The sequence below is a fragment of the Mastigoproctus giganteus genome, chromosome 4 (assembly GCF_048544385.1).
Source record: "Mastigoproctus giganteus isolate SK-2022 chromosome 4, ASM4854438v1, whole genome shotgun sequence".
In the NCBI taxonomy this organism is placed as follows: Eukaryota; Metazoa; Arthropoda; class Arachnida; order Uropygi; family Thelyphonidae; genus Mastigoproctus; species Mastigoproctus giganteus.
In genome coordinates, this window is record NC_143578.1 from 44,325,318 (window position 1) to 44,338,525 (window position 13,208).

General features: G+C 35.5%; 1 protein-coding gene across 1 annotated transcript in view; it reads left to right on the forward strand.

The window, feature by feature from the left end:
* The first annotated feature begins 331 nt into the window (after nt 1-331).
* The window catches only part of Dp1 (satellite-binding protein 1 Dp1), a 189,693-nt gene continuing 176,816 nt past the window's right edge, over nt 332-13,208 (forward strand). Inside the window, exons 1-2 of the mRNA XM_090372689.1 lie at nt 332-451; nt 555-618. The gene's annotated coding sequence lies outside the window, so the exon portion shown is untranslated. The remainder of the gene's footprint in view (nt 452-554; nt 619-13,208) is intronic.

A 13,208-nucleotide genomic window follows, 5' to 3' on the forward strand; every position in this document is an offset into this window, starting at 1 on the left:
TTTGCCAAAACATTCCGATAAAAAAAAAAAAAATCTGCACTAGAAACAGCGACTTCTGTAGCAAAAAAAATAATAATAAACCTGCAATGCCTCCATACCTACTAAAAACAAGAGTTTTTCAGTCGTGCATACATGGAATGGCGAGCTCTCAAGATGCCACTAAATCTGTAATCATAAGTTTTGCAATAATATCAGCCATTTAGTAAAGATCGTAACCTATCCACACGACTTCTTGTAACACCACTTTTGTATCACACACATGCACATTTATATATATGTGAATTAACGTGATTAGTTCTCAATTGCCACGTGGATGTCCACCTATCCAATCGGAGTTATCGAAACAAAAAACGCTAGAGCTGTTATCATTTACGCTACTGCTGAATTGCAAGCCACGAAGTTTGGCTAGTGTTATCGAGTTTAGATGTGGTTACTCGGCTGTGGGTCGTAGGTATGATCAGCTGCTTTAGCAGCGACGATTCCTTCAACGTTATTTATATATTTATAATAGGATCTTTATGCGATAATTAATGGCGCAATTTCTTTTCCTGCAGACATTAGGTGGACACGCTGGAGACACAAAACAGTATCTTGGACGGCTCTCCCGGACGCAGTACGGTAAGTTAATGTGACACGTCGACATCCCCCTATTCTGGTCATTGACTGATGCTGTCTTGTGTAAACTTAATATTTACATGTATATTTTAAAATTTTAATTCAGAATCGATGGAAATTTTCTCTTTTCGTTATGTGGTTAGCATCAACATGGCAGCTATTTTATTATTATTATTTTTTTTCAGTATGGGTAAAAGCATCACGTTGAAATGCTAGCACGTGAATACAAATTTACGATACCTACGATGTGATTTCACCACTTGTGGTTTACTAGTGGCGCTTCGTTAAAAGGGGGATAAAAGCTGCTCTTTAACTGCGATGAACCTTTCCCCCATTTCCCTTCCCCCACCTCTTGGATATAATTTACTTGATCATAGTTCAACGTAGATAATTTTTTTTTTTTTTTTTTTTTTTTAAATCTGGTTCTTGCTGTATGTTGTTTATGATCGTCACAGTCCTCTTGTTATTATTCTTAATATCTGTTCACTGATTACAATAAAGTGTATTTTTACTTGAATATTTTTAAGTTTATTTATTGCGAAGCTTTAACACAATTTTTAAGAAATAAAGATGCAATAGTATTGCTTTACTCTTGCCATATTGGTCTACGTATGCGGAATGCTCCAGTATCACATCAATATAACCACTGGGATGAAAGTCGAATATAAGAAATTACGTAGTTTCCTACATAATACATCCGATTTTGCGAATTTCTATATAACTGTTTTCAGTTGTTCTAACTATTTAGTAGCTCTTAAATGTTATTTGCGATGAAAATTACTTTTTACGTTATTTAACATATGTTAGGTTGGTTTCAAGTACAGTTCACATTTTTTTTAGTAATGTAAAATGTACTTTATGAAATTTTGGATTTTAAAGCTTATGCAGAAGCATGTGAACATCTTATATATATATATATATATATATATATATATATATTTTTATTTTTTTATTTTTTTTTTATTTATTTATTTTTTGGTTTGGTATCGTGTGCTGAATTTAACCAAAAAAAAAAAAAAGTTTCCACTGCAGCTTTAGATTTGGCTTAAAAAGAAACGAATTTAATTATTGCTACTATGTTATATTTAAAATTTATATGTTGTAAAAATATTTAAAGTAATTAATTTATTCCTATTTTGAAATCTATATTTGTTTGCACAATTTTCACCTTTATTTTTTATGGTGAGGGAAGTTTGAAAGGCCCTCTGTTTTTACTGAAATGATTGTATTTATTCTTAGTTGTAGTGTAGCCATAACTAAAACTGTCAATAAAGCAGTTCATTTATCACTTCAACTATAGGAGAAAATGCCCATCACATTCTACAAGTGATGGATTGAAACTTGTAAGAATAATATGGGAACTTATAATTTTTAATAAAACCTGTTTATCACTATTTTTTTTGCCCCGAAATATTTTGTTTTTCTATAACTATATAAAAAAGTGGTCTGTAAACATAGACCTGTTTTAAGTTGGATTTTAATAAATTAGGTTCCAGTTGAAGAGTGTGGTAATGTAGTTGCAAGAAATTTTTAATGTCTTTCATTTTGAATTCAGAAGCTAGTATAGTAATCCTCTATTCGTAAATAGACAATAGCTTAGTATTATTGGCAGTATTGATCTTGTTACTTTGAATATGTTTTTAGTTATTAGTGTGGTTTTCTGTACAGCTACTGTTATGTAATAAACCATATTGCAGTACTTAGAATGTCAGTGATTTAAATCTGAACTGAAATGGAGCATTATAAAATAAAGTAGCAAAAGTAATAATGCAAGTTCAAGGTCACTGGGACATTTCACTTCGGTTTTTACTCATTACTTTGTATGAGTAATTATTTACAACAGAACCTGGATAAGAAATTCCCGCATGAGAAGTTTTCCACTGTACTAGGTTTGGTCTCTTAAGTCCCAATTTCAACTCTATATATTGCAATGTATTATTTTCCCGTGTAAGAAGTTTCCTGCATAAAAAGTTTGTGATAAAGAATACACAGAGTATTATTATAATGACATTTTTCCGCTTAATGTTTTTAAATATACAGATTGTTTATTTTTAATATTAAACAATATAAACATTTTGGTAATCAAACAAGGTAGTGCCAAGAATCATTTTAGTTCGTAGTAAATCACCAAAGTAGGTGAAATGTCATCTTTTTTGATATACATGTATATCATACAGTGAATGCCTTCACAACAAGTTGCTCTGATTTTGCATTACCTCCAATAAGCAACAGTTTGCCAATGGAGAAGACTAATGTTACTCTTGGTAGATACCACCACCCAGCAGTGGTGGTATTCACTCAGAATCCACTGGCAAAGTGTTGCCTATTTGAGGTAGTTCAATATCAGGGCAACTCATTGTGAAGGCACTCACAATATGAGATATCACAAAAACGATGCCATTTCATCTACTTCGGTGATTTACTATGAACTAAAATGATACTACACACTAACTTGTTCGATCAGTGAATTTTTCAGAGGCTTTCAGCACTAAAACTTTTTTAGTGTAAACATTTGATATAATGGAAGTGACATATTGCAATTGTTTTCATCGATATCCATAATTGGATAGCGTTAGCCAAGTGAAGCCCAGTGATGCATTTGCCGTTAAGTTCTGAATTACTTAGTGGATCGTTGCTCTGTAATTGTGACCTTTTAAGGTATGTTGGAACTCCAAAGGAGCTCATCCTTCCAATTTGGTAAGGAGTTTAATGAACAGAATGTTAAGCAATTAGAAATCCTCAGTTTAAAAATGTTTCCCATAGGTAGAGTGAAATATTTATAAATTCTGAAATAGTACATAAAAATGATCTTTAACTTATGTATGTGTATCTTTTCATTTTAATTTGCGTAGTTAATATTTCATACTCTTAGGTCATTTTCTTGCGTAAGGAGTTCTAAATCTCAGGTCCCTTGGAAAACTGCTTATCTGGGTTCTACTGTATTTGATTTCAACTAATATTCTAAGTCATCATTCTAAAATTAGACAATGATCTAATATGCTAAATCCCTGTTATAGCACTTTTAGGGTGGAACCCTGAAGAAACAGCAAGAAAGCTGATGAACAATGTTGTAGCGAGAGAGGGATGGAAAGCTGCATAGTGTGCCTGTGCACTGATAAATGACTAGATACTGAATTGTAAAGGGTAACATTTCTACATTCATAGCTTCCAAATTAATTACTGTAAGAAATAAACAAACAGCACTTGCACTGAAAATAATTTCTATTAGGGAAACAAACTGAACCATAAATGATTTCTAGAATTTTCTATGAACTTTTTCCCAAACTAAAATCAAGAGGAAGGAGGGTGATATTTGGGTTTTTTTCTTTTTTGCACCTTGAGGAGAAGAAAAAAAAAAGCAATATAGATGGTAAAAAATTTTTAATTAGAGCACTGTAGATATTAAAAAGTGTCTCGCACTTATAGAATTGACCATGGTATCAGAAGAAAAGAGCATTAGCATCCAGATTTGGCACATTTTGCCTAAAAAAAAAATGAATTTAATTAATGCTACATATGTTATAGTTAAAATATGTATACATGTTTGTGTTGTAAAAAAATTTTTTTGAAGTAACTAATTTATTTCTATGTTGAAATCTATATTTCTTTGCAGTATTTTCACCTTTATTTTTTATGGAGAGACAAGTTAATTAAATAGGAGAGTTAAAGAGGACAGTTAAGTAAATAGTTAAACACTCTCTCACTTTTAAAAGTGAGATTGTTTAAGTATTTATATCTTAAAAGTGAGATTGTGTTCTAACCAGTAGTATTATAATGGTTGCATATTCTCTGTGTATTGGGATTGATTGTTTGATCTGGATAATGGTAATTAGTCCAAGTTTCATCTGTAGTTACTAACTGACTGCGAAACTTATTTGAGTCACGAGAAAATTTTGCAGTAATTGTCCTCTTGGGTCTTGTTTTTCTCGTTTTGTTGAAAGAATTCTGCATGAAAAGAATTTGTGTGGGCAATATGATGGACTCATTCACAAGATATGCTTTAATATCTTGTGTATTGTAATCAGGTTATTAACAGCATGTGTTTTTTGTAGTTGACACAGTTACTAGTCATCCAGACCTAAGTTCATCTTTAATGATTTGGCTACTCCGTTTGAATTCAGAAACCTAGTTCGTAAAGGTACTGTATAGTGGACATTCACCATGTAATATCTCCACCATAACAGTCCTTTCTAGCAAGGTGATTATTTTAAATTTCGATTATCCAATTTTTTTCCCTCTTGCTAAAAAATTGATGTTTACTATTTAACTGTGAGAAGCAAAACTAGCACATCAGTATAATAAAATCACAACTCCACTTTTTATAAAGCATTATGAATGAAGTAAAGAAGTGTACATTTCATCCATATCTGTATAATACCACCCACCATATTATTATTATTATTAGCCATATGGTGCAAGGAAGCCTGAGGCTTATGCTGCACCAGCCAAAAAAAAAATTTGAGTTACCCTGAGAAAGAGAAAGCAAGAGTCAGAAGTAGAAGGGAATCACCAAGAAAGAGAAGAATGATGATATCCAGCAAGGTCATATTGAGAAATATGACCTTGTTATGTATTGTTATATATCCTAAATGAATTGCAGTACAGTTTTAAAGGGAAAATCTTGTTTGACCAACCTGACAAACTACTTGTGATGTGGTCACACAGGAGTTGGATTCAAGAGACAATTTTGATATGCATTTGGCACAATTTCCACACTAGAGGTTTCTGTACAAGTTGCATCTCTTGGGTAATGGGCAGAATCATCAGGAGGATGGAAGGATGGCTGAAGAACAGGAGGCAGAGAGTTGTTACAGATGAGAGAAAAAACTTTTTTCTATGTTAATGATATAAAGGTTTGGTGGGTGTAATAATTCATGTCAGACTGGGCTAAGTAATTTGAGCAGGTGGAAGCAAGAGAAATGGATGTTATGTTTAAAATGCTGCTAAGTGACTTGGGTATTTTAATGCAATCAGTTGAAGGTTAATATGTGGAGTAAATAATGTGTCTAGGTTTTGGAGGTCACATTGAGCTTCTTGAAGGAATCCAAAGTTAGGTGGTGGTAGTAGTAATAGAGGCATGAAATGCAAGAAAGCAAGCTTATGTAGCATCAGCCAAAAAAAAAACATTTTACACATCCATTCCCTCTAAATGTTTGTCCAGTTTATCCTTGAATTTATTTAGGCTATCAACGACAGATGGAAGTTTGTTCCAGCAATCAACTACCTGCTGGCTAAAGGCAAAGAATAGCAAAGGAGTATCCATACAAGAAGAGATTATGAAGGCGTAGATTACAGAGCTTGAAAATGGCATCTCAGGAAGAGGCAGGGAATCATAAATAATTGGGGACCACTAATAAAATGGACCTCGGAAAATTTGTTTGGTCAGGATGTTGTTGACTATAGAATAAATTACTTTTACTGGTAGCTGAGGTTAACAGGTTTAAGGCACACCTAGATCCGTACCCTCCAGCAGTCAGAAAAATATGATCATTGTCATCACCAAACAAATGTAAAAATTGAAAAGTAAAATGAGATGGTGTCTGTTTTGCAGTTTAAGAGTTTGACACCAATAATAAGATGCAGTTTTATGGATGAAGCTTTTTTTTTTTTCTTGCTTTACTAGCTATCTTGCTTCTTTTCAAGGTGCCTCCGTAGCCAGGTGGGCAGGAGCAGCGGTGCATACCACACGCTTCTTGATTAGACAGGGGTTCGAGCCCGTGACCATCAAATACGGAGGGTGCGGAAAGGTCAGGGAATAACCACCGCATATCCCCGGAGCAATATGGCCTTAGTTGCTAATGCTCCTAAAAACCAAATAACAACAACAACAAGCTTCTTTTGGTCTTTACAAATACTAATAAAATACAGTCAGTCCTCCTATAGCATGATAGTTAAGTTCCTAGAACCCCTCATGCAATATAAACAACAGGCCCTATGGGAAAAATAGGGTTAGGTGCCGACCACCCAAGATTGAACACACATTTGTAACCAAAACATTACCAAACACAATAAATTATCATAATAAAATACTTACGTATTTTATTATGTAATAAAATATTGCTAATGCTTTTGCTTCTATTGTAAGCAGACTTGTTTTTTGTTTGATTTTTCTATCCAAACAGATGACAGCTGTTCCATCTCTTCTAATTCTTTGTCTTAATCTAATGGATTTTAATTACACTTTGAGTTGTTTCTGCTATGAAAGTTGTTTTTATTTTCTTTGCATGCTTTGTAATTCTCGGCATTGACTCGTTTAGGCCTGTAGCAAGTGCAATATCAAATGGTCTTTCATTTCGCTCAAAGTGTTTCATAATTTCATATTTTTTCTCTATCGACAGAGACAGACTGGCCATAAGCCTTACCGGGGAAACCTTGGTGGGCCGGAGGCCGATGTGATTTTGGCCATAAACACTAGTATGAGGCCACTACAAATTTTCCCGGGTAAGAATTTTTGACCCAGTCTGCCTCTGTTTATCAATATTCCTTTTCATTTTCTCTCTGAATCTGTAGTGTCTTCACCAGGACACTTCCTTTTCACACCTTTTAAGTATTTTACTCATTTTTAGGGAATAAAGCACAATTAAAAAATGAGGAGGCACGCTCGATACACATAAACAAAGCTGCGCATGTGTAGCAACTGAATAAACAGCACTGTAAAGACAGAGACACACTTTGAACAACTCACTAGCTCACATTTTACTAAAGCACATTTCTGGGGGTTACTACCATAAAACAATAAAAACAATTTATAGCTGCATTCCTACTAGTGGAATCTGTTATAAGCTGGTAGTAAACTCGATCTGATTGCATTTACGATAATACCAGTAGCTGAAATTGTGTGGGTTTTTACGTTATTATGGTGAAATTGTTTCCCCTTCACTGATATAAAAAACAAATACATTTTCAGACTCTTCTCTTCATTCTTATCGTGTTGCGTTCATTTGGGGGTGATTTCGCATTCGACTGCCATTTCTTGTAAACACAAAGGTGAATCGTGCATAAGCAAATTTGGTTTGTGTTATATATGATATCATTCCCCTATTTATAATTTGTGTATATGATATACGACAATTATACGACGACTGACTATATTCACATGTTACAAATTCATCATTACATAAACTGCCGAAAATAAAATTTATCTAATAGTCACTGTAGAAATATATTTTATTTTTTTAATTAAAGTTTTTATACATCACAATTGTGTGAGTTTAGTATTATAGAGAAGTGGCACAAATATCTGCTTATTGGTTTTTTAATACACCTGTTGGTTTCATCTGTGGATAAATCCTTGCTAGTTCTGTTCACAGATAAAACCATATCTATAAATATACACACTGATGGAACAATTTATCCATGGTTTTCAATCATGAAAGTTTTTTTTTTTTTTTTTTTTTTTTTTTTTCCTGTAGATAGTGCATTTAAAATTAACTCTCCTAAAGGACCCTTCATTCCAGTGTTTTCCAACCTTTTCAGATATGGACTATTTTTTTATTTGAAGTAGAAGCCAGCACAAACCACAAAAAATATTAACCTATGCTTGCAAATATATTAATAACTAGTTTTTAAATAACAATATGTTCTCATAGTTCATATGTAGTATACATCAGGTTTTTATAGATTTATCTGCCATCTCTGGTAATGGATCTGGTGCCAACCACAAAAAAAGTTATTTTAACAGGTTTATTTTAATCGTGAAAATGCTGTTTTATTCTAGAACAGCACACAGCAGAACCAGGATTCTGCTGTGTTTTGTTACAGCATAGTTCTTTCCTTTTGTAGAAATAAATATTCAAACCAAAATAAATATTGGTTTGAATGGACTTTTTTTTTTTTTTTTTTTTTTGGCAGAAGGGTAATATTTAAGACGAATATAAAATTCTTGCCATCACCAACCAAATGGAAGAAATTTACATTTGAAAAAGTAAAATGAGATACAGGAACTCCCTGACTTATGCAATAATTGAATTCCGTAAATTTGTTACATACGTTTTTGCTGGCCGGTGAAAACTTTAAAAAAGTCGTGGAAACATATTTTGCATCCCATAGGAATAAATGGAGATATTGTGAAAACATCACAATGTGAGCCCAATAGCACATTGTTTTTTTTTTTTTGTTGGTAATTCATTCCAAGACCTTGGAAGTTGAAATTTTCACTATATAACTAAGCTATTTATCTCTCTAAAAGGACATTTTTATAATAGAAATTGCACAACCCTTTCATCATTATCATACATATGATTCTGCCATAAGAATCAATTTTGAACGGCTTTGTTGATATTTTTCTAAAGAACATTTCTGCACGTCACGACCATAAAACAATTTGCACTTTCTGGTTTATTGGTCTTTTCTGTTAGTGCATCTAATTATAAACTGGTAGTAAAATCGATCTTATTGCATTTGCGATAATTGGAATTATGTGGGTTTTAAGTTATTATGGTGAAATGTGTTTCCCCTTCACTGGAATCTTCTCTTCATTCCTATTTATTTATTACAATGTGCCTCCGTAGCCAGGTGGGAAGGAGCAGCAGTGCGTAGCACACACTTCTTGATTAGACCGGGGTTCGAGCCCGTCACCACCAAATATGGAAGATGCGGAAAGGTCAGGGAATGACCACCGCATATTCCCGGAGCAATATGGCCTTAGTTCCTAATGCTCCTAAAAACCAAATAACAAACAAACATTTATTACAACGATGAAGGGAAAGTGACCAACAGAAAGTGCAAGTGGTGGTAATGATAGGAAATGAAACAAAATTGGTTTAGAAATGAAGATGAAAATGATTAAGAAGTAAGAAGCAGGACAAGTTTGTCATCTATTGCATAGGAATTAGGTCTTGCTGCTTCAACAGTGAATACTATTTCAAAGGACAGTGCACTTATAAATGAACATGTTAAAGGATCAAGGCATTAAAGGTTAAAAGTGATCACAAAACAGTGTTAAGGTGCTATATCGAAGATGGAAAAGCTATTAATAATATGGACGGAAAATCAGATTCAGAAGCGATTCAAGCAAAAGCAAGAAATGTTTATGAAGATATTAAGGATAAGTACGGCGAACCACAAGCCAAGTTCGTGGCAAGCAACAGGTGGTTTAATAGGTTCAAGCATCGCACTGGTTTCCACAATGTTAAAGTATGCAGTGAAGTTGCCAGTGCAGATTCTGCAGCAGCAGAGAAATTTTGTGATGTGTTGGAAAAAAACCCCTTCTAAATTTCCACAGCCCTCAACCTCTGAAGTGCCTTTCTTATATGCTGGAGACTGATTCTGGCAACAATGCTCGAAAGGTAAAAATTGATGTTATGCCTGTCCCCTCCTTTTTTTGTAATTTTATCATTTTGAAATTTTTGTAATTGCACCTTGTGTTTTTTCCTGTGAGTGAGATTAAATTTGGTCCTTGAAGTTGTCTGAGAGAATGTCAGACATTCTCTCAGATACCTGCCAGACTACCTAGGAGTCTAAAACGCTGATGTAACTAATATTCAGGTGACACCCAAGTCAAGTGGACCCAGTTTCGACGAAGTCCGGACGCTCTGTGAAAGCCAAATCCACTCCTTTTACCTTCATGATGGGGACTGTTAATAATCCTGAGTATAACACCCATGCATATGCACACTGTGGGTGACCACCCACGTGTGAACCAACGTAAGCAAGGGTCAAGGTGTGGTGCTCACACCACATAGTGAAATGCCACTCCACTGTGTTACCAAGTAATACTAGGTGGTAGATGACTCTCATCAACCAGTGCAATACTACTACTTTGCTTATTGGAGGCCTGAAGTAGTGGAACCCATGTTTAGTCTCCAAAGCTAAGTTCTGGTCAACCCTTCCCCATCTCTTCAATCGTGCAGTATGACTGATGTCTTTTTGAGGTTATGATGGACATCATGGCGAGATCCAATCTTCCTTACATTTCGAGGGTACAACTCTAAAATGGTGTTTGCAGCCTGACCGCTAGTTAATACATCGGTGGGCGCCTCCGTAGCCAGGTGGGCAGAGTAGCAGTGCGTAGCACATGCTTCTTGATTAGACCGGGGTTCGAGCCAGTGAGCCACCAAATACAGAGGATGCGGAAAGGTCAGAGAATGACCACCGCATATCCCTGGAGCAATATGGCCTTAGTTGCTAATGCTCCAAATAACAACAAAACAAACAGATACATCTGTAACTGTTTAGTAGGCTTCCAGATCAGCTAGTGTATAATCTTGCTACCTCTACTCTGCCAGATAGTGACTGGAGGGAGTCCGAGTAGTGTGTGTGCAGGGGGCATTGACGAGGCCACGTTATGTCAAGGATCTGGGTATATTCTTACCATGTGTACACCACATCCAAAAATTTCATTACTTCATACAGCATCTTTACCCTCCCCACTTTTTCTTACTATTGAATACACCATGAATTGCCAAACTAATAGAGTAAGCTTATCTGCAAAAAAAAAAATCTAACTTTACCTAACATGTCCTAGTTCATTTCGCAAATATACGTGGTCTCAGTTCTAATCTGAACGATGTCCATTTCCACTTGCAGTCTGCCAAAACCCATGTACTTTTTCTGACAGAATCTCAGTTATCGGTTGATTCAACTACTGCTCATCTCAGATGCCCAAATTATTTGCTGTATGATTCCTTTCGCCTCAGAGGTGGTACTTGTGCATATGTCCGTTCTGATATCCCCTGTCAGGGACTTGGTAATTTGGAATCTCCTCTCTTCAATCTTCTCTGGCTTAAAATCTCTCTACCTCATTGTGTCAAATTCATCTGTTGTCTCTACCGTTCTTCCAACTCCACTAATCACTTTGAACTCTTTGACTTCCTCTCTTTGCAACTTGACTCTCTCCAGTCCAACTTTCCTAACAGCGAGGTAATTTTCCTTGATGATTTTAATGTTCATAACTCCAGCTGGTTTCCATTTCTAGTCGCACTGATCCAGCTGGTCGAGATGCTGAGGATTTTGCAATTACTAATGACCTTGCACAGATTGTTCATTTACCTACAAGAATACCGGACAATCCTAGCCAACATGCTTGATCTTTTTCTCACAAACAACCCTTCTAAGTACACGGTTGAAGTGAGTGGTCCTTTAGGCAACTCAGATCATGACTTTGGTATTGTCTCTTCTCCAATGGAGCCTTATCTCATGGCTATTCCCAACCTCGTGTTGTTTGGCATTACAAGAATGCAAAATGGGATGACCTGCAAGATTTCTTTTCCTTGGTTGGATTACTGTTTCAAAACTTTGTCAACGTTTGCTCAGATTATGTCAGTGAAATTATTCTTGTAGGAATGGAATCCTTTATCCCACACTCCACTTTATAATCTCGTCCTTTATATAAACCTTGGTTTTCCAATAAGTGTGCTAAGGCTGTTCAAAAGAAGAACGTTGTATATCATAATTGGCTTGTTTCCAATTCTTCTGTTTCATTTTCTGTCTACACCAAAGCTCGCAACAATTGTAAAGCAGTTATTAATTAGTCCAAACTAGATTTTGAACAGGCTAAGAGTAGAAAACTTGCTTATTGCGTTAATGGTAGCAGAGCATTCTGGTCTCTTGCCAAAACTATTGGCCGCAACTTTTGCCCACCTCTGTCAAAACCAGATGGTTCTGTTTTCACTTCAGCCAAGGATAAAGCTGACTTGCTAGCAGCCCATTTTTCTTCCAACTCTTATATTAATGATCTTGGTAAAACAACTCTCACCATTCCCAACATGCTACATTCAATTGCCTCCTGTGGTGTTCTGTACAAAGGATGTCGGAAGGATTTTGACAAATCTTGATGCTAAAAAAGGTCCATTTTCTGATGGTATTTCTCCACTTGTTCTCAAAACCTGTGCTCCTGAACTTTCTCGTGTTCTTTGCCGCCTTTTTTAACTTTCTTATTCCAAAGGTGTTTTTCCTTCTGCTTGGAAATTTACTCATATCCAGCCAGTTCCTAAAAAGGGTGACAAATCCCTCCAATCCAGTTATCGTCCCATTGCAATTACTTCTACTCCTTCTAAAGTAATGGAGAAATCAATTAACCATCAACTCTTACAAACTACCTAGAAACCATCCGTCTGATCAACGGATTTCCAGTATGGATTCCGTCAGTGTTGATTCACTGGTGACATTCTGGCTTATATTACCCATTTATGGACAAATTCAATGGAAAGGTTCGGTGAAACCCAAGTAGTTGCTCTTTTCATTTCAAAGGCTTTTGATCGTGCTTGGCATAAGTCTTCTAAATAAGCTTCCATTGTATGGTTTGCTTGTTGTTCTTTGTAATTGAATGTCCAATTTTCTCTCTGACTGCTCACTGCAGGTAATGGTAGATGGCTCTCTGTCTTCTAACTTCTCCACTAATGCTGGTGTCCCCCAAGATTCAGTTCTTTGCCCCCATTGTTTTCCTCTTGTATATTAATGACCTTCTTCCATTGACCAGAAACCTATCCGTAGTTTTGCTGATGTTAGCGCATTGCATTCCACTTTCCATTTTGAGAAACCTTGCCCTGCTCAATCAGCTGCAACTTCTCGAATATCCGCTACCAATTCCTTAAATGTTGATCTCCAGGTAATTCTCCAGCGTGACAAAGACAACTTAGTTGATTTCAATCCTT